Source organism: Lygodium microphyllum, chromosome 19, assembly GCF_053477565.2.
Source record: "Lygodium microphyllum isolate KBCC chromosome 19, Lygodium_microphyllum_v1.1.10, whole genome shotgun sequence".
Classification (NCBI taxonomy): Eukaryota; Viridiplantae; Streptophyta; class Polypodiopsida; order Schizaeales; family Lygodiaceae; genus Lygodium; species Lygodium microphyllum.
Genome location: NC_141153.1, coordinates 124,572,120 through 124,594,919, shown reverse-complemented (window position 1 = coordinate 124,594,919; position 22,800 = coordinate 124,572,120).

Here is a 22,800-nt window from a genome sequence, read left to right as displayed (position 1 = left end):
AAGAGTTGAATTTTTTGGCATCATCTTGGATGATTGACAGTTCTGAATAATTATTTCTGGTTTGGAAGATATTTTGACAGATGCACCTCCCTCTCAAAAGAAATTCAGAGTTCAATTTCTGTCTTTACTTCAGTAATTGTTTGAATATGCATCTCTGGTCAAATCAGAGGAATCAAGGAGGAGTATGTTCAGAGGAGATAGTAAAAGATATCCAGTGACAGTTGTTGCAACAGCACTTAAAGATTCAGCATAATTACCAAGACTTTACTAAAAAACTGATTCAAAACTGCACCTTATGATAAATTTTGTTTGTAAAGATGTTGAGTTTACCCAACAAAATTCTCTTCGTATTATGCAGTTTGCCTTTGAAGATGAAGTTAGCCTGTTGATGTTTTGAAAGGCAGAAATACATTGATGCAAACTTACAAACTTGCATTAGAAGCTCCTCATATTACTAATGTTGTGCATGAATGTACCCTGGTTATTTACAGATTTGAGACTAAAAATGATGCAGAAATAGAGCTTTCAAATTGACTTTGATATGCTAAATTGATCTTCTATCCTGAAATTATTCAAAGTCCTCTGTGGTCGCGACTTTGCTTTCAGAATCCTTCGACATCTTTGGTGAACCCGACGTGAAAGCGTCGCAGAAATTTCGGGATGGGAGATTCTTCAGCCTCTATTTCAGCTTCCTCTACAACTCCAGCTGCCTCTACTTCAGCTCCATCAATGTCTGCTGCGTCAAGTACTTCAACGGAGGATCTAAAACAGATTTTGCAGAATATGTCCATGTATATGCAGCTCCAAAATCAGCAAACACAAATGTATATGCAGCAGCAACAACAATTGCATCAACAGCAGTTGTCTCAGCAAAGGCAACTCTATTCAGAGCAGGAGAATGCAAACAGCGCGACTAAGGCTATTGAAGCAGTTGAGAGTGAGAAGAAGCTATTTGACGGGCGTAATGTTTCAGCATATTTGAAGACATATGAGATCAAGATGGGGTTCTTTGGAGTTCCTGCTGGACTTATGAGTAAGTACTTCCTTCGTCTTGTCACACCTGCTTTGAGGACAAAGGTGACTGATTTATTTATTCAAAATACACATTGGCAAGATTTTAAGAAGGCTCTAAAAGAAGAATACTTCCTTGAGGACTTTGGTATGGCTACTCGGCGGTCATTCCGAGAGTGGATCTACATGCCAAACAAAGGTCTTGCTGCTTCGGAGTTGATTCGAGAATTTGAAGAAAGGTATAGTCAGCTTGATGCCATTGAACAAAGAGCATTGGATGTTGAAAAAGTTGAGCTTTTCTTGCAAGCTGCAAATCCTGCTCTTCAAGAAGAATTGGGTGAGCTTCTTGAAGATCGCACGAAGCCTATGGGACTTAAAACGGATTGGCAGGATGCCCAGGATGCAGTCTCGACTTTGACCAAGAGGAGGATATGGAAGACTCGCCTACAGAATGGTTCCATGACACCTACACCATCGTCTGCTCCTATGCCTACTTCTATCCCTGTTATTTCTTCTCCTCCTCAGCCAGTTTCTTGGCCTATGCCAGTGCCTACTGTTTCTACTCCACCTATTCCTCCTATTCCACGACCGATGCCTACACCTTCTGCTCCAAACCCATCTGTTCCATCGGTGCCTACTTCTATTGATGACATAATCAAAGGTATCACAGATTTGACACTTGAGTCAGTCAAAGCGGAGTTGGTGGGTAAGTTGAAGGAGCAGTTTGCTTCGACTGTGCCTACTACTTCTTCCAGTGTTCCTACTGCACCTAGGAGTGCTCCTAGTGCTCCTAGGAGAGATTGGAGATGTATTTGGTGTGATAGTACGGAGCATCAGCATTGCAGGGATTGTGACTCTTTCCAGGATGCAAGGAGGCAAAATTTGGTATATTGGGGGCAAGATGGTAAGATTTGGTTGACTGAGACAGGAGCTCCACTTGCTACCAACTTTGGTAAAGGTGGAATGAAGAAGTTAGTGGAGGATATGGCTGCGCGTACTTCTTATGTGACGGCTAGAGGTGATGCTTCTGCATATGGAGTACAGATTGAGAAGGGATCGGAGACTCAGTCCGCACTATGGACTTATGCTATGGAGACTGCAAACAAGGGGAAAATTCAGCAAACTGTTTTGACTAGCGCAGGCTCTAGCATCAGATCAGAGACAGGATGGGACTCGCCTGTTGACAGGTATTCTATTTATGCTTATTTGGCTAAATCTCATGGTACAGATGTATTTGTTGAGGAGAAGCGTAAGAGGGATGAAGACAATCCAAGTGCAGCTAAGAAGACTAGAGGGGGTGAGTTTGTTACTCCACCTACTGCAGGACCGTCTTCACGAACAGGGCCAGATCGACAGATGGAGGATGCTCAAAAGAGGGAAAAGAGGCAAGAGCCTAGAGAGAGAAAGCAGCCAGGATTCAGATTGATGTCTGATATTGAGATATCTACAGACATGAAGAAAATTTTTAATGATAAGATACTTGGCAGTGAGGTGACTTTCACTATTTCTGAGATTTTGGGCATCTCAAAAAGAGAGTTTCAGGATCAGTTTCAGGAGGTCCTGAAGAGGAAAAGACATGCATTGGCTACCACTGATATACAGGGAGTTTTGATTGGAGAGTTGGATGAGGATGATGATGAGGTCATGGTTGATAATGCTTCTGTTTTGCCGCAGGTAGAGAAGAGGGTTCAGCCTATGCATTATGCTGAAATTGATGAGCCTGTTTTGATACCGCGTAGTCACTTTTCGCGGAGCCATTGGGCTAGGGCAACTACAGAGACGATGGTAAAGGTTGGAGAAAAACAGGTGCCTTATGTTGCATTGGTTGATCATGGTTCAGAGATTAATCTCATTGTTCGTGGAGTTTATGAGAGTAACAGATGGCCTATGGATGTAGAGCATGGGTGGCGTATGAGAGCCGCCAATAACACTGCAGGTGATTTATATGCTGCTTGCCCTAGTGTCAGGGTTTCTATTGGTGATGTAGAGGAGGATTTTCATTTCTTTGTGCAGGATTCATGCTCGTATCCCGTAATTCTTGGACAGCCATTCATTACAGAGATGCGCATGGAGACAAAGGTCATGGATGATGGATCTGCTTATGCACGGATTCGCAGTAAAGATGGTATGAGAGCAGTTCAGTTTATGACTGTATGTGTGAATCATGTTAGAAACAGAGATACTCTCAGAGATGCACCCTTGCCCACTGTGAGGGATTCGGGTTTTCATTAGGTACCGCCGTTTCGCGAGACGACGGTGGTACAGAGGAGAGGAGATTGGAGTTCTCGCCTCCTGGCAGCAGTATTTTCTCCTCCGATTATGTTGGGATTTCGGCAAACAGTTCGATGAGTTATCAGAAGACTTCTAGATTGTCTAGAGCTGCCAGGCAGTATATATGCAGGAAGGAGAAAAATTTGAAAAATGCAGGAATTTTGGAGGATGATGAGCACATAGATGGTATGTATGACAGTGTGATTTGTGCAGATACGATGACAGAGATGGGAGATATGCTGAAAACTGATATGCTGAATTGTCATGGTAATGTATTAGTGCAGTCCCTGGACATGTTTCATGAAATTGCAGATTTTATGTCACAGATTGAGTCAGAGGCTGAGGTAACTCAGCAAAGAGTGTTGAGTGCTGAAGAAATTCAGCAAACAGAGTTTCCAGCTGGTTATGATCAGCTTTCAGAGAGTCAGAGGGCTGAAAATTTTCAGCCAACAGAGTTTATTGCTGAAATATTTCAGCATTCAGAGTTTGGAGCTGTTCCTATGCAGTCCATAGAGAAGAGGGCTGAGAATATTCAGCCATTAGAGTGCAGAATTGCTGATTTACAGCAAGGTTTATGTAATGCAGAAGAGCATAATGAAGCCAGGGTTGACACGAAATACAAAACTGTGGATAAAAAGGTGAAGCCGGTTGCTGTACCGCTTCCATCTGACAGTGATCAGCAAATAGAGAGGGCTGCTAAACAGCAAATTTTGAGGAATCCGGAGCATATTGGTCATAAATTTTCAGCAGAGACACTTGCTGAATTGAAAATTGGAAATGGTGATTTCTTGTTACCCATGGAGAAGCAATGCTTTCAGGATATGCTTGAGCGTCATGGAAGGGGATTTGCTTTTGTCCCACATGAGATTGGATGTGTGAATCCTGATATTGTTGCTCCTATGGTCATCTTTACTATTCCTCATATCCCATGGAATCTCCGACCTATTCCAGTGCCTAAAGCACACTTGCCAAAGTTGATTGATTTGTTGAATGAGAAGATCAGGATGGGAATCCTTGAGCCTTCATCTGCACCATACTCAAACAGGTGGTTTACAGTTCCAAAGAAGAATGGTACTCTTCGATTTATTCAGGACATGCAGCCAGTGAACAGGGTTACTATCAGGAATGTTGGTATTGGTCCAGTTGTGGATGAGTTTGCAGAGGCATTTGCTGGACGTGCCATCTATTCTTTGGGTGATTTGTATTCAGGTTATGATCAGTTTCAGCTGGCTTTGGAAAGCAGGGACATAACCACCATGAGAACTCCTATTGGGCTTGTCAGGATGTGTACCTTGCCTCAAGGTGCTACTAATTCTGTTGCGCATATGATGAATGCCATGCATAAGGTCCTTCGTGATTACATACCTCAGCTTACTATGCCTTTCTTGGATGATGTGCCCATTAAGGGGTGTGCAGAAGAAGAGAAGAATGAGAGCCTAAATGAGCAGGGATGTAGGTACTTTGTGGCTGATCATATTTCAGCATGTGAGAAGATTTTGGCCAGGTTAGAAGAAGTGAACTTGACACTTTCAGGGCAAAAATCTGTTTTTGGAGTGAATGAGGTTGTCATTGTTGGGCATATGTGTGGATATTATGGCAGGAAACCTTCACCTGATAAGGTGAATGCTATAGGCAAGATTGCAGAGTATTGTTCCACCACTTCTGAGGTACGGAGATTCATTGGTGCTTGTGTGTTTTATATGATTTGGATACCTCATTTTGCACACATTGCAGATTGTTTGTATCAGTTGCTTCGAAAAGGGCAGAAATTTTATTGGGATGAGAGCCACACTAGAGCCATGCGGAAATTGAAGAAGTTATTGCAGAATGCTCCTACTCTCAGGAAAGCGGATTATAATTGTGATAGGCCTATTGTATTGACAGTTGACACTAGTCCAATTGGCATAGGTTGGGCTGTGGGTCAAGATGATGCAAATGGAAATAGGTATGCTATTCGGTTTGGGGCGAAAGTCCTAAACGAGAGACAGAGGAGATATCCGCAAATCAAGAGGGAGTTATTGGGGATTTTCACGGCTCTCAAATGTGACAAGGAGTACTTTATTGGAGCTTCAGTTGTGGTAGAGACAGATTGCTTGCCATTGATTGGTATGATCACGAGTTGCTCTACTCCGGATATAGCCATGTTGAGATGGATTGCATACATCAAGTCATTAAATCCGGAATTTAAACACATAGCAGGGAAGAATAATCCAGTGGCAGATATGTTGTCTAGAGCCAGGTATGATGATGAGGAGACTCTACTTGCAGGAGAGGATGATGCAGAAATTTCAGCCACTATGGTTGATCATGTTTGTCATGTTTATGATATTGTGGCTTTCACAGAAGAGCTCTATGTTGGAGATTGGTTGCAGATTGGCAGGTACCTTAGTACACTAAGCAAAAGAGATGAATGGACAGATGAAGAGTTCAAGAAGATCAGAAGGAAAGCTTATGGTTATTTTCTCAAGGACGGATTTCTTTGGAAGCATCCGAAGAAAAGAGGCGGATTACCTTTGCGGGTTGTCTGCGATAGAGAGACACAGTTACAGGTGATGAGGGAGTTTCATGAGAGTCCTTGGGCTGGTCATAGAGGAGTATGGGCTACTTATGAGAAGATCAGGGAGAAATATTGGTGGAAAGGCATGTACAGAGATGTTTCTCACTTTGTTGAGACTTGCAGAGACTGCCAGATGTATTCAGTAGTGCGCCATAGAGATGAGCTTCATCCGACCTATCCACTATGCATTCATTATAAGTGGGTAGTTGATTTGGTTACCATGCCTATGGGTCTATGGCAGATGAGGTACATTGTTTTGGCTAGAGAGGATCTTACCAATCATGTTGAGGGCAGATCTTTGAGAACGAAGACCACTAGTGCAGTGTGTAAGTTCTTATTGGAGGAAATCTTTTGCAGGTATGGTTGTGTGGGTAAGATCACTGCGGATCGTGGTGAATTGGATGCTGATGAAGCTAGGGAGTTTTTCTCTCAGCTAGGAATCAAATTGGCTCTAACCACAGCATACAATCCAGAGGGAAATGGGAAGAGTGAAAGAGGGCATCCGCCGATAGTGAAAGCATTAGCCAAAGCATGCAGAGGACGGATTGGAGAATGGCCGAGACTTCTACCGTTTGCTTTATGGGCTGATCGTACGACTCATAGTGTTACTACAGGATATATGCCTGCAGAGTTGATGTATGGTCAGAAACCTGTTATGCCGATTGAGACTTGTGCTTTGACTTGGTCAGTTTTACCTTGGCAGGAGGACTTGACGAGAGAGGAGCTCTTAGCTCTTCGGATTCGACAGTTGGAGAGGAGACCTGAGGATATTCAGCTAGCTATTGACAGGTTGAAAGTTGCTAGACTAAGGAACAAGGACAGGTTTGATAGCCGGCATCGCTTGCGGCCTAGAGCAATAGAAGAGGGAGATTGGGTATTGGTCTTTAATAGCAGCCTTGAAAATCAGCATACTGCACTTCGGAAGATGGTGAAAAGATGGTTTGGGCCATACATAGTCAGACATGTCTTTGATAATGCAACATATGAATTGACGGAATTGGATGGGACAGTGCTTAGAGTGCCTATTGCTGGAAAAAGAATCAAGATTTTCAAGAAAAGAGATGATGAGGATTATGCAGTGGAAGAATTTTCGAGAGAAGAGCAACGACAAGAAACTCCAATGGAAGAGACAGATGATATGGCTGAAAATCTTGTTGATCTACCGGAAATGCATAATGAAGAGATTGATTTGTTTGTGGATCTTGATGATAATGATCATGGGTAGTTGGCTCATCCGGAGGATGCGCAGGATTAGAGGGGGTGGATGTCGTATTGCTGCGCATTCGAGGTGTGTAAACCACCCAAAAGTTGTGCATGGGATTTGGTACTTTGTACATATTTAGTTGTTGTGATTACATTTATTCTCAGCGTATGAGTATTGATGCTCACATGAAGGGCTTCACTTCAGAAGTTTTTGTTAATAGCATACTTATTAGTATCTATGGTAAATGTGGCGCTTGTAGCCCTTGGTGGGCAACTCTCTTGTGGATATGTATGGGAAATTTGGCTCCCTTGCGGAAGTACATCATGTTTTCAACAACTTACCCATTCGTGATGTAGTCTCTTGCCTCAGCTTTATATTGGAAACAAACTGGTAGACATGTATGGCATAAGTGGCTTACTTGCTGAAGCACATCGTGTTTTTGACATGCTGCCAGTTCATGATGTAATCTCATGGAATGCATACATTTCAAGATACGCTGAACTTGGAGCTTGGGGGATTTCTTGAAATCTTTGACAGTGGTGAAGGTTCGACATCATCCAGCTGCCGAGCACAGTCTTATTACTGGATTCAGAGGGTCTAATAAAGGAAAAAGCTTTGCCACGGATGGCTATTTTTGAAAAAGGAAAGAGCCTTTTTGGGGGGAAGAAGGGGAGCTATTTTGAAAAGAAGAAGAGGTATTTTGGGATGGAGAAACGCGGCAGGAAAAGGAAGGGAGGAACAGAGGAGTTTTGGGGGGGAATCAAGCTTGGGAATCCTGATCATATATTCGACATTTTGAAAGGAGAGAATCGGAACGCCAAGGGAAGATCTATCGGATTGTGAGCACGGAGGCAGAGGGGAAGGCTATCGAGGACTCTCAAGGAGCTCGGAGGAGGAGCCATCCTTTCTCAGCAACAGTACATAATCACAGCATCTGTGCTATAATCCATTTTGATTCGGATTTATTCATCCATCGATCCGGATCAGAGGAAGAGGGATTTCTTCCTACACAGAAATGACCAGCAATGTTTTATCATCATCGTCGTCATCGACATCAACATCATCGCATCACGAAAGAGTGAGGAGACGGTACGCTGCAGGGGGCTGATTGGAGAACAGGAAAGTATTACGGGGGGGGAAGGCAATCTTGATTGAGGGAAAAACTACCGCTATGAATAGAAGAGGATCGGGGAGCATTAGGGAACGCTTTTTTTTTAATGCCATTGCTACTTAAAAAACGGGAAGACGACATTGCTGTGATGGAGACGCTGAAGAAAATGATGAAGATGGTGAAGGCGCTTATGAAAACTGGAAGTGCAAGCAGTGGATGAGGTGGCAAAGGGGTTGGATGATACGCTGAGGAGCAAGAAGCTTGAAAGTTCGTTAGAAGAGCAGCAGCAGCAGGACCTGTTGCAGGGGAGATGGCGCCTCATTTACAGTAGCGCCTTTTCTACAGGGAGAAGCTTGGGTGGAATGCGCCCAGGGCCCCCATTGAGTCGACAATCGCCATTCACCTTGGGAAATGTTTACTAACGGATTGATTTGGTTGCTCAAGAACTGGACAACATTGTGAAGTTGCAGATTGCGCTGGCCTGGCCCTTCCCAACTGTGGCTGTGGAAGCTACTTTAGCTCACAGTTTTGAATTCATTGGAAACTCCCAGATCAAAATAACCTTCCAGAAGACTTCGGCTAGGTTTATTTCAAGCGGATTATCCCAAGTTCCACCCATCCAGCTGCCACAATTGCCTGAAATCTTAAGGCCTCCTACGAGTTTGCGCAGCGGAATCTTTCAGGTCACCTATCTGGACAGAAGCTTGTCATCGATTGTAATAATACGGGTGTGGAATTCGTGGAGGCCACCGTTGATTGTGCCTTAAGTGAACATACCGAGACAGGCTTTCAGATGATGAGGTTCTATGAGCAGCTCTGTCGTGAAGTGGATCACAAGGAGAAAAGCTTCTACACAGCTCCAAAGAGTGTGCTGAAGGAAGATGCAGTCATGAAGAAAAAGGAGGAATCAAAGAAGAAAAGAGTTGAATTTTTTGGCATCATCTTGGATGATTGACAGTTCTGAATAATTATTTCTGGTTTGGAAGATATTTTGACAGATGCACCTCCCTCTCAAAAGAAATTCAGAGTTCAATTTCTGTCTTTACTTCAGTAATTGTTTGAATATGCATCTCTGGTCAAATCAGAGGAATCAAGGAGGAGTATGTTCAGAGGAGATAGTAAAAGATATCCAGTGACAGTTGTTGCAACAGCACTTAAAGATTCAGCATAATTACCAAGACTTTACTAAAAAACTGATTCAAAACTGCACCTTATGATAAATTTTGTTTGTAAAGATGTTGAGTTTACCCAACAAAATTCTCTTCGTATTATGCAGTTTGCCTTTGAAGATGAAGTTAGCCTGTTGATGTTTTGAAAGGCAGAAATACATTGATGCAAACTTACAAACTTGCATTAGAAGCTCCTCATATTACTAATGTTGTGCATGAATGTACCCTGGTTATTTACAGATTTGAGACTAAAAATGATGCAGAAATAGAGCTTTCAAATTGACTTTGATATGCTAAATTGATCTTCTATCCTGAAATTATTCAAAGTCCTCTGTGGTCGCGACTTTGCTTTCAGAATCCTTCGACAACGTGGACAACATTGATGCTCTAATAACTATTGTCATGCTTGGTTATTGATCAATAGAGATAGTGCTTATCTTGTGTTTCTTCTTAGGAATTATGTAATGCTAGAAGTAGTAGTAATTAAGTAGTAGTGAACTCATGAACAGATCAACGTGGGCTGCAGGAAATTGTGCCCATTTGTTTATCATTAAAAGAAGCAATTGGTAGCGAGCTAGCATCACTCAGAGATTGAAAGATCTTCTTGAGCATTGGAACTATGTATGCTTGTCTTGGTTTGAGCATTCATTGAGATGCAAATGAATAGTAAGCATGCATGGATAGATCTACATTTGCACTTGTTTATGAGGTATCAAGTTGGGGCAACTTGCAATCATTAGTTACTATGATTAATGATCACTATCTTGGGCACTAATGAGCTTGAACTAAAGATCACTATCTCAACTATTGAAGACCGCACGAATGCTTTGTAATGAGCATATAAAAATAGAAACATAGATTCAAAGTGATAAAGTTTGAAGCACTTGCTTTGACATGGAAAAATCAAACAAGATTTTAGCCATTAATTACCTATCCAGGCACACTCAACTACATGAGGTGGGTTGAGAAATGTTTGGCAATGTATATGTCTTTGACCTTGTGCATTTGGCACGATTAAAAGGGGCTGAAAATTTAGCATTTTATTTCTTTATAGTTTTGAAATTGCAGTCTAAAATCTGTCATTGAATGTATGATAGATCATACTTGACAATTGAAGCAATGTGATGCTTGTTTGGTATGTGAAAAGTGTAGATCTTTTCCACATGTATTGGGGATGTGATGTGGATGTTCTTTGGATGTTGTGGACTGGAAACACTTTATTTCGGATTGAATTCACTATTGGTCATATAGTGGGCTGGCTATTTACAACCTATAAAGAGTTTGTTTGGCATTGTTAATGTTTATAAGTACAACTGTTGATGTCTATATGTCTTGGAATTGAATGTTGAAGGTTATGGTACATGTTAGAGATTTTTTGAGTTTTTTTGAGATGGAAGTTTACGATGGAGAATTTTCTCATGGGACGTGGTTACAGGTGAGGAAATTGAGCCTAAGCTTCCCAAAAAGGGTCAACCTATTGCTAATTATCTTAGGGCTCATCATGCATGGACTCAAAGAGACCACAGAGTGTTGCATTGGCTATCTTTATGTATCTCTGATCTAATGGTTGTGCAGGTAATGAATTACAAATCACCTGAAGATGCTTGAAATATTTTGGTGTCATGTTCTAGATGAAAAATGGAGGATGACCCTAAAGTAGTGAAGTGTATTTTTATTGGATACTCTTAGAAAAGGAAGGCATACAAGTACATTTCTTTGACTACATGAGAGATATTGCTCAACCGTGATGTTGTGTTTGATGAGTTAGCATCTTGGTATGGTACTAAGTAGGTTGCAATATATGATGATACTTTAGAGGACACATATGCTAAAAATAGACAGAAATACACCATTTCTACTAGTGGACCTTCTCATGATGTCTCTGATAGTGTAAGTCTTTGTACATGAAGGATCTGCAATCATGGATGTCCATCCATCCACATGGATATGTCAGTGTGAGGGGGAGAGAGATAGTAAAAGAGAAGGTTTGTTATGATATTTTTGGTCCATTGACTTTAGGGTATGAATTTTTTGAGAGTTTGATAGCGAGTTTGGTATACCTACAATGGTTACACCTAGAGTTAATGAGAGAGATGTACCGTCTCATGAGAGAGAAAAATCTAGTTCACCTCCATTGTGGAGATTGCATAGAGAAAGGAAGCCCGTGAATAGGCTTACCTATAATGGAATCAATGAGACATTATGCATACAACATGACAGAATTGCTGAAATACAAAGAGTCTATGTATTTTATAGAAGTAGTTAAGGATGAGAACTGGTGCAAAGCTATGGATGATGAATATGAGGCCTTGTTAAAAAATAAAACATGAGATTTTGTTGAGTTGTGAGGGCTGAAAAGATGAATGGGTTGCCTCTTAGCCATCCAACCTCCAATCCTCACTAAGAGAACTAAAGAGGGGCACCACCTAGCCAAAGGGAGGATGGGCTAGGAAATCCCTTTTCTCAAAGAGAATCAAAAGAACCAAGACACAACTTCACAAGAGAGAATATATGTACTAGACACCATATTAGAATATGAGAGAGAGAGAGAGATGAGAGGAGAGAGAGAGACAAGAGGAGAATAGGTAGAGGAAGCTTGCCATTATATATTCATGGAATGAGAAGATGAGAAGAGAGGGAGACAAGAGGAGAAGAGGTAGAGGAAGCTTGCCATTATGCTACATAATAAAAGAACTCACTCATAGCTTACCTCAAAGAGATGGACTAGCATGAGGGTATTCTAGAGTTCTCTCATGTGCTTGTCATTGTCCCCCTTTACATCTCCATGGGCTCCTTATATAGCCTCTATGAGGGATTAGATTAAGCTAATCTTCTTGATTAACATAATCCTAGATTATGTATGGCATCTTTGAAAATATGGAGAATAGTGGATGGGACAAGTCCCCACCTTGGTCATCATGCAAGAATCCAAGGGTGGTGGTAGAAAAAATAGAAAAAGGGAGCTAGATTACAAGAGATGGGTGCCCAAAGCACATTATTATAGCATATTTACAAGAAGGATAGAATGAAAAGTTGATGTGGTGAAAGAGAGAAGAAAATTGCATGTAGCCAGCAGTCTGCGCCTTTGTAACTTCAAATCCATGAAGAATTTGAAAAAAGCTTCTTTTACAAATTTGTAGACCAGGTTGAAACCGATCGGGCTACATGAGAATTATCTTGAAATTCACTTTTCTTTGGGAGTTATTGAGATTATAAAAAATGCCTTCCAAAAGCTGCTTTGACTTTAGTTCCTTATATATGCATATAAGCATGTGATAGAAGGGGTCCATGCTTGTAAGCTTTTGTGTAAGATCCAAATGACACCATGATGTGGATATTGACTTGTGTACTAGGGTGAGGTGTCCTCTAATGATGGTGATAGATTCCAAATCTTAGTGATGCAGGTGGAATACACTTGTAGTTGGAGGATATTCCTTTGAAAAAATCTATGCACTCACTCAACTCCTAGGTGTGATCCATTTCTATATTCACTAAGATAACCATCCCTTTTATGTTGACATGACAAGCTCAACACATGCAGACATTAATGATGGACCGCCTAGTTAGATGGGTCCACACGTCTACACTTAGCACGTCGATGGTCATTATGACTCTCACATGGCCACTGACTCATTACTTATTATATTCAAGTTATTACACATATTTACAGCTGGCATAGTTATATCGTCATTCGACTAGTGTAGTCAGATATGCATTGTTTGACTTAGTAGGCCACTTTCCTTTATGTTGTATCTTATCTAGACTTTGTGTACATTAAAAAGTGGGTGGAAGAAGAAGAAGAAATCAGAAAGAAAACTTTTTGTCCTCCATTTCTCTTCTTGTCTCTTGAGTGAGCTTCTCCTTGTGCATTCTGTGTGTGTTCAGCGCAACATCTTGAGCAAGTCCCCCCACCACGCGATTCTTGACATGGTATCAGAGCTGTGCCACTGAGAGAGGTTGATTTCGAAGGCTGAAGTGAAGGAGAAGAAGCAAGGTTTGAGCAAGCAAGCCACGGGTAAGAAGCTCTCCCATCCTTCCACTCTCTCTCTTGGATAGTGCCTGTGGAGGCACTGGAAGCAGGGTCGAGCAAAAAATCTTAGATTGCTGTGAGATTTGGTGTGCGAGCAGAGCACTGTATATTCTATAGATAACCCCTTAAGGATTTACCGCAGTTATTTTGGGCATATGAGGCCGTTTCAGGTCTCGTTTTAGAGCCGCAAGGTTGCGGACAACAGTTTCAGGGTATACTGTGATTTCGACTGTATTGACCGAAAGTGGGTGCACAGGTTATAGATTGCAAATCTGTAATTTTTGAGGTGTTTATAGGAAGAAAAATAAGGTTTATCTATAAACAGGTTGCAGATTACATGTACTATTGAGCAATCAGTGAAAAAGGTTGCTTGGTATATTACTGTGCACATATTGTGGAAGATTGCAGAAGACTAGCTTGTTGTGCTATATCCTTGTTTGTGATAATGGTAGAGAACAGTGGAAATCCCATTATTGAGAAGATCGACAAGAACAACTACCCTTCATAGAAGTTCCATGTGACGAACTTCCTCATTCGAAAGGGCCTTTATGAGTTTGTCTCAGGTGAAGAAAAGGAGCCAGAGCTGGGTATCCCTTTGACTGCAGATGAGTTAAAAGCATGGAAAGAGTGGAATGCAAAAGACAAAAAGGTGATGTACTGGCTATCTGTAGTAATTGATAATACTATGCTGGGACATATCAGGAATGCAGAAACTTCACATGCAGCTTGGACAATTTTTGAGAGCATGTTTTCAGTAAATACAAAGGCACAAAAGATTCAACTCAAGCAAGAGTTAAATGCCTTGAAGAAAGGGAAAATGTCTGTCAATGAGTATGCCTTAGTAGCAATTGATGCAATGCCAGATGATGATGATTTGGTTTCATCCACTCTGAGTGCCCTTAACAATGAGAAAGCATGGAAATCATTTGTTACTTTAGTATATGTATGGAAGCCATTTCTAGATTTTGATGAGTTGATATCTCTCATGATTACTGAAGAGAGATCAATATGCAGGGTGATTTGTCTGAAAGAAATGGTGAACAGGTCCAAGCATTTTACTCAAGTTCAAGAAGAAGACGTGGTAGATCCTCTTCAAGAGGCCGTGGTACATGACGTGGTAATGACAACCAGCAAAACAGATTGAATCAGAAATTTGGCGATATGCAGGTTTCAAGAAGTCATGGTAACTTTAGAGGCAGGGGGAGCTTTAGAGGAAGAGGTGGATGGTAGAATAGAGGTTCTAACAACTCTAGTATTGTGTGTCATTACTGTGGCAAAATAGGTCATATTGCAGCCCAATGTTATGCTAAGAAAGATGATTTTCGTAGTGGTAAGTTGCAGCAAGGAAACTATGCATCGTCTTCACGATAGAGCGAAGACAAAAATGAACATCTGTTTGTTATGCAGCATATGTTGAATGCTGTTACAGGAAAGGGAACATATGATGAAGTTTGGTATGTTGATTCAGGTGCATCCAATCATATGACCAGCCATGCAGAATGGTTTGGAGAGATGCAGGATTTGCAAAATACAGGTTATGTGCAGACGGGTGATGATTCATGCCACCCAATTTCACACATTGGAAAAGATCCCTTGTCCTTGCATGATGGTAAGACAAAGAGTCTTTCAGATGTATTACATGTGCCATCTATTACAAAGAACTTGGTGTCAGTTGGTCAAATGGTAGAGCAAGGGCTGCAAGTCAAATTTAATGCAAAGGGCTGCTTTGTAGAAGACTTCAATGACAAGTGTAGGTTGATTGGAAAGGAAAGTAGAGTTGGACGTATGTTTAGTCTGGATGCTGGAATTCCTACTATGAATTCTGCTATGTATGCTAAAGGAAAAGGTGTTGTTGCAGATATTGAGATTTGACACAAATGCATTGGACATGCAAATGTACAAAGACTGAAATTAATGCAATCCAAAGAGTTGGTTACAGGTTTGCTTACATTTAGAATTGCAGAATTTCATAAGGTATGCGAAGCATGACAGTTTGGTAAGCAGGCAAGACAAATTCACATGACAGAGATGTAAGCAAAAATATCCTTGATGTTGTGCATACAGATATTTGGGGGCCTACACAAAATGTATCTCTTGGAGGCAGTTCATACTTTGTCACATTCATTGATGATTGTTCTAGAAAGCTGTGGGTATAATTTATGAAGGAAAAGAGTGAAGCATTTCAGCACTTTAGAACTTTCAAGGCTGCAGTTGAAAGAGAAACAAGCTTGAAAGTAAAGTGCTTGAGGTCAGATGGAGGGGGAGAGTACCTCTCGAATGAGTTCAGTGATTTTTTGAGGTCTCATGGGATAAAGAGATAGTTCACATGCAGGTATACCCCACAGCAAAATGGGGTTGCAGAAAGGAAAAACAGGCAAAATGGGGTTGCAGAAAGGAAAAACATGCATATTGCAGGTATACCCCACAACAAAATGGGGTTGCAGAAAGGAAAAATAGGCATATTGCAAAAGTTGCATACGCCTTGATGGCTGAAAAGAATATGCCTAAGCATTTTTTGTCCGAGGCTATTCATACTGCTGTTTATATTATGAATAAAACTCCCACAGCTGCAGTTCATGGTATGACTCCTAACAAATGCTTTACTAGCAAGAAGCTTGATGTATCGCACTTGAAGGTATTTGGCTGTGTTGCATACATTCATATGCCAGATGAGCTACAGAAAAATCTTGATCCAAAGGCAGAAAAATGTGTTTTTATTGGATACTCTTTAGAGCAGAAAGGGTATCGTTGTTATAACCCTGGCACATGTAAGTTCATAGTGAGCATGGATGTCATCTTTGATGAAATGAGCAGTTGGTATGCATCTAGTGGTAATGCATTGGATGATGATGATGATCATGACACTCATGTGCAGGCTGAAAAGCAAGAATCATGGAATCCTAGTGGACCAGAGACATCATCTGATAGTCCTTGGTCTAGGAGACTAAGGAGTAGCTCTACATCTTCAGGTGCATCTAGTAGCACTACAGGTAAAGACAAAGGAAAGAATAAAGTGTCAGATGGCATTGATGTAGTTCTTGATGGAGACTCCAGTGGCTCAAAGAGCTTGGATGATGAGCTTGGCATTCCTTCAGTGAGGACTCCAGGTATGCAGAGAGCACGTGTCAATGCAAAGACTCCATTGAGTAATCCAATGGTACACAGGTCCAGCAGGGTGAGATACCCTGTTAACAGATTTAGTTTTGAAGGTTATGAAGCTCACCATTATGGTTATATGGTGAAAGTGATTGAGGATGTTGAGCCCACATGTTTTGAGGAGGCTGTTGGTCATGCTCATTGGGATGCAGCAATGGATGAGGAGATGGCTGCATTAGAGGCCAATAATACATGGGATATAGTATCATTGCGGAAGGGCAAGAAAGATATTGGATGTAAGTGGGTTTATAAGATTAAGCACAATGCAGATGATTCTATTAGTATGTACAAAGCTAGGTTGGTTGCAAAAGGCTATGCCCAGACATATGGCATAGATTATGAAGAAACCTTCAATCCAGTTGCTAGGATGGCAACTATTAGATGTGTGATTGCTTTGGCAGCAGCCAAAGGTTGGAGGTTGCAGCAGATGGATGTAAAGAATGCCTTCTTGCATGGTGATTTGTAGGAAGAAGTGTATATGGATCAGCTAGCACGTTATGAAGATTTAGAGCTTCCCACATATGTGTGCAGGTTGAAGAAGGTGCTCTATGGGCTCAAGCAAGCACCTAGAGCATGGTCTGACAAGATCCGAGAGTATCTTGTCAATATTGGCTTTTATGTTTATGATGTTGATCACTCACTTTATGTGAGAAAGGGAGATGCAGGTTTGGTCATCATAGTCATCGATGTGGATGCTTGATTATTACAGGTGATAGTGATAGTGGGATTGCTAAAGTCAATGACTTGTTGAAGAAGAAGTTCGAGATGAAGGATTTAGGTGAGCTAAGCTACTTCCTTGGCATTGAGGTGATCAGATGTGATGATGATATATGGCTATTCCAAAGATAGTATGGCTTGGATATGTTGTCCAAGTATGGTATGACAACATGCAAACCACTTTCAGTCCCATTGGAGCAGAATGTAAAGTTGAGTGCTGATGTTGGGGATGAGATAGAAGACCCTACTATGTTCAGGAGGATAGTGGGGAGTTTGATCTACATGACCATTACAAGGCCAGACTTGAGCTATGTTGTTGCTCTTGTGAGTCAGTTTATGCAAGTACCTAGAAAGCCACATTTGGATGCAGTCAGATGCATATTGAGATATGTGAAGTCCACATTACATTATGGACTTTTCTATGAGGCAAGTACTGATGTACAGGTGTTTGGATACAAAGATGCAGATTGGGATGGTAGTATGTCTGATAGAAGATCTACCAGCGGATACATGTTCTCTCTTGGTAGTGCAGCAGTTACTTGGAGCAGCAAAAAGCAATCTACAGTTGCTTTGTCGAGTATAGAGGCTGAGTATAGACATGCTACTATTGCAGCATGTGAGGTAGTATGGCTGCAAAAGTTATTGGATGATTTAGATGTGCAGGTGGAAGGTCTAGTTGTCATTTATTGTGACAACATGAGCAGTATACAGTTGGCTAGGAACCCTGTGTTCCATGCCAGGACAATACATATTGAGGTACACTACCACTTTGTGAGAGAGAAGGTACTAGCAGGTGAGATTGACTTGGAGTATGTCAGCACACAAGATCAGATAGCTAACATCTTTCATGAAGGCATTGGGTACAGAGAAGATTCAAAAGATTCTAAGCTTACTTGGAGTTGCAGAGATGCAATTGAGCTTGAGGGGGAGTGTTGAGATGACAAGCTCAACAGATGCAGACATTAATGATGGACCGCCTGGTTAGATGGGTCCACATGTCTACAGTTAGCACGTCGATGGTCATTATGAATCTCACATGGTCACTGACTCATTACTTATTATATTCAGGTTGTTACACCTATTTACAGCTGGCATAGTTATAGCGCCAGTCGACTAGTGTAGTCGGTTATGCATTGTTTGACTTAGTAGGCCACTTTCTTTTATGTTGTATCTTATCTATACTTTGTGTACATTAAAAAGTGGGTGAAAGAAGAAGAAGAAATCAGTAAGAAAACGTTTTGGCCTCCATCTCTCTTCTTGTCTCTTGAGTGAGCTTCTCCTTGTGCATTCTATGTGTGTTCGGCGTAGCATCTTGAGCAAGTCCCCCCACCACGCGATTCTTGACATTTTACCCTTTACATTGACATCCCTCCTAAGAACTTGTTCCCCCCATTTGCTAGAGTTATCATAATCGAGAAGCAATGTAGCATACCTAGTGCTTGAAGAGTAAACCCAAAGTGATATGGTAAGGCTCTTGATAGGGGTTTTGGCCAAATTTTGTGGTAGAAATCCGGTTTGTAAAAAACCCCGATCATTAGCCCTCCCCTTAGGCTAGAGGCATTCATGCCTCTAGCTTGCTAATGATGGTCCAATAGAGCAGGGAGGACTGCACCCCCTCAGTTGTGGCTCTTCATTAAATGACTGCTTTAAAGTGTCCATGTCTCTTTGAAAATAAGGCTTGAGTCACCATCCATTTACTCTCGTCTTGTGTACTCTCCCATCCATGTCACCTAGCTTACAGCTGCCATTTGGATATCTCCTTATGACCATGAATGGCCCTTCCCACTTGAATGCAAGTTTAGCATCCTTTATGTTATCAAAGCGATTATCATAGCGTGGCACAAGTGATCCTTCCCTTATGTGTTTGCTAGCCAGCTTCTTATTAAATATCTTTCTCCTCTCTTTAGCCTACATGGAATAGTGTTGGACTGCTGCTTCTCTGTCTAACTCCAGACTCTCTAGATCCAAGATCCTTTCCTCTAACTTCTTATCTTGATTCTTCTCTCGATCGACCACTAAAACATGTAAGCTAGCCAATTCCACCTCTATAGGAAGCAAAGCCTCTTGGACATAGACGAGGTGAAATGGAGTATAGCTAAGTGAGGTTTTGAATGAAGTCCTATAGGCCCAAAGAGTTGCACTCAATTTTTATCCCAGTGCTTGGGGTGCATGTGTACTTTCTTGCCAATTATCTTAAAAATCAACCCATTCACTTTTTCGACCAAACCATTACACTGTGGGTAGTAGGGAGTAGAATGCATGCGCTTGATTTTTAACCTTTCCATTAACTCCCCTAAAAAAAACCAGGACCCCGGTTAGAGATAATTTCCAAAGGTGTGCCAAACCTACAATAAATGTTTTCAAACACAAATTTTTCCACTTCTTGGGCTGTGATCCTACTAGTTGATGAAGCCTTTGCCCACCTTGTCATGTAGTCCACACCCATTGTGATGTATTCCTTACTAGTTTGAGTTCATGGGAGTGGCCCTATTGCATCAATCCCCCATTTCTCAAATGGGCCATATGTAGTTATGGGATTTTTTTCCTCATACACTAGCTTTCTTGGTCCAACCTTTTGGCAATCATCACAAGTGCGACACCAATGTTATACATCTCAATGTAGACTAGGCCACACAAAACTAGCTTGGAGAATCTTTCTGCTGGTTATTTCTTGAGAAAAATGTCCGCCACAAACCCCCTCATGGAAACTCTTAATCACATCCATAATCTCCTTTGTTATTGGCACCCTTCTGAGCACTGCATCGTTTCCTTTGCAATACAACACATCGTTTATCAAGTGGTATTTAGTGGCCTTAGTAGCCAACCACATTTTCTCACTCTTACTCATATGTATAGGTGCCTCACCATGCTCAAGAAAATAAAGCACATCTTGTAGTTGAAACTTACCCTAAAACAAGGAAAGCTTTACTGCAATGATGCCCACCACTACATCTTTCAATTTTTCAGCTGCTAGAGCATCTGCGTCGCCATTTGTGAGCTTTGGCACAAAATAGATTTGGGCTTTCTGTAGCTTTCTCATGAGATTTTTAGCTTATCTCATTTTCACTACTAAGTTATCATTTTTACAAGCCCAGATTCCTTTCATTTGCTTAACAATTAGCATAAAATCCCCAAAAACATTAAGTCGAGTGACACTATGTGAGAGACACCACCTCAAACCTAAAAGCAAGGTTTGATATTCTGCCTCATTGTTAGAATGGACATCCTCCAAGTTGATACCTTCTCCATAAAGTTTGTCACCTTTGGCACTGAACACCACTATTCCTGCTGCCGCTCTATCTTTAATACGCTTGTAGGCCCCATCAAAGTAGAGCGCATGGGCATTCTCCACCCGTGGCGGGTTCTCAAGAGGAGGTGTCTCCTCTTTTACCTTTCCCTTCTCTTTTTCCTTCTTTTGATGGCATCTATGGGTCAACAAATTAGCTAGGCAGGCCCCAATAGAGTCCTCCACCTTGAAGGTATAGTCAAACTCTTGGAGTTGTATCACCCACTTAGCGATTCTGGCTAAAACATCCATGTGTTATAAGGCATAGGGAAAATGCTCTTCTGTCGTGATCGATGTGAATGGCCTAGGGAGAAGATAAGGATGAAACTTTCTTACATCAAACATTAGAGACAAAAACATCACCTCCACCATCTTGTACCCTCGTTTCTGATGCTGTCATTACTCTGTCAGAAAAGTAAAATGGCCTCATCAGGCCAATTTTAGCATCCTTTTGTATTAGTGCTGTCCTTAGAGCATCTTCCCCAAAACTCGGGTTGACAAAAAACTCTTAATCCCAGCAAGGGTGTAAAATTATAGGAAGGGTGCTGAGAGCCTTCTTCACCTCGTGAAATCACCTTTCATTTTCATCAGTCCACAGGAGCTCCTCAGAGTGGGTCAACTGTTGCAATGGAAATATTAATTGGGAGAGGAGATGAATGAACCGCCCCATATATCACACCTTTTGAATGAAAGAGGTTAGTTGCTTCACAGAAGATGGTGATGGTACTGCCAATAGGGCCTTAACTTTGTTTGGATCCGCTTCAATGCCCCTCTCACTTACGACATGCCCTAACAAAGTTACACTACTTTCACCAATACGACACTTCTCATGGTTTAACTGCCCCCCCATTTCTGCAAGGTGGTTGAAAGCTTCATCCACCTTTCCTAGATGTATAGCCTTAGAGCTATAAATACAAAAATCATCGATAAAGACCCTGATGGACTTACCAAAATATGGTTGGAAGACATAATTCATGAATCACTGGAAGGTAGCCGGGGCATTTGTTAGTCCAAATGGCATTACTTTGTAAGCAAAACACCCCCAAGGCATGATGAAGATGGTCTTCTGTTGATCCTCCTCAGATATTCGAATCTGAAAATAACATGAATACCCATCACAAACAGCGTATCTCTCATGCCCGGCCACCTCGTTGAGTATTTCATCTTGAAAGGGAAGAGAAAAGTGATCTCTCTTTGTTGTAGCATTTAGCAGCTTGTAGTCCACACAATCCTCCATTTGCCATTCTTCTTGGGTGTTACCACTACAAGTGAAACCCACTCTAGGTCCCCTATTGGATAGATGAAACCTGCCTTCAAAATTTGTTGCACCTCAGTGAGTAGAGTGTTTTGTTGAGCTACTCCCAACCGTCGTAGTTGCTGCACCACTAGCCTTGCTCCCTCTTGTAGATTAATGTGATGTTGTACTGCTGTCACACCTGTGATATGTTCATAATCACAAATAAAAAGTGTAGAGTGTTTTATCACCACTTCCATGTAGGGTGCCTTCTCCTCAACTGATAGATCCTTAGCCAACATTTTTTCTAACCCCTCCTTCTCGACTTTTGGAAGCTGTTGCAGAATTTCACTACTAGAAGACCCTTTTAATGTAATCCCTATCACTTCTAGAGAGCTTTCTTCCTCCTCATTAAAAGACTCTCCCTTTGTTTTAAATAACCAATCCTCGCTGGAACTTCATTCATCAGCCGTGGTCTCTAACACAAGATCCTCCTCTTGGCTCTCCTTCATGTTGTAGATAGTGCTCTTCCATTTTTTCTGCAGTCCCTTCTGTGGCCTTAGCTCTAAAGCCCCTGTCTCCCAATCTTGTCTAACTTTCATTCCCATTAGCCATGGTCGCCCGAGAATGAGTGGATAGCCATCCCCCTTCACTAGCATCACATACATGTCAAGCTCCAATTGCACTCCACACACCTTTACCTTGACTTTCTTTATAACTCCCAAACAATTTACTACTACATTTCTAGCCACTTTGGCCCCAAATTTAGTAGTCTCATTTATCTCTAATCCCAAACGATGCATCAAATTTTCCATCATGACACAAATCTCTGCACCTCCATCCACATATTGATCCGGGTTTTTTACAACCCGGATTATTACCACAAAATTTTGGCCAAAGCCCCTATCAAGAGCCTACCATATCACTCTGGGTTTACTCTTCAAGCACTAGGTATGCTACATTGCTTCTCGATTACGATAACTCTAGCAAATTGGGGGAACGAGTTCTTAGGAGGCATGTCAATGTAAAGGGTAAAAGGGATGGTTATCTTAGT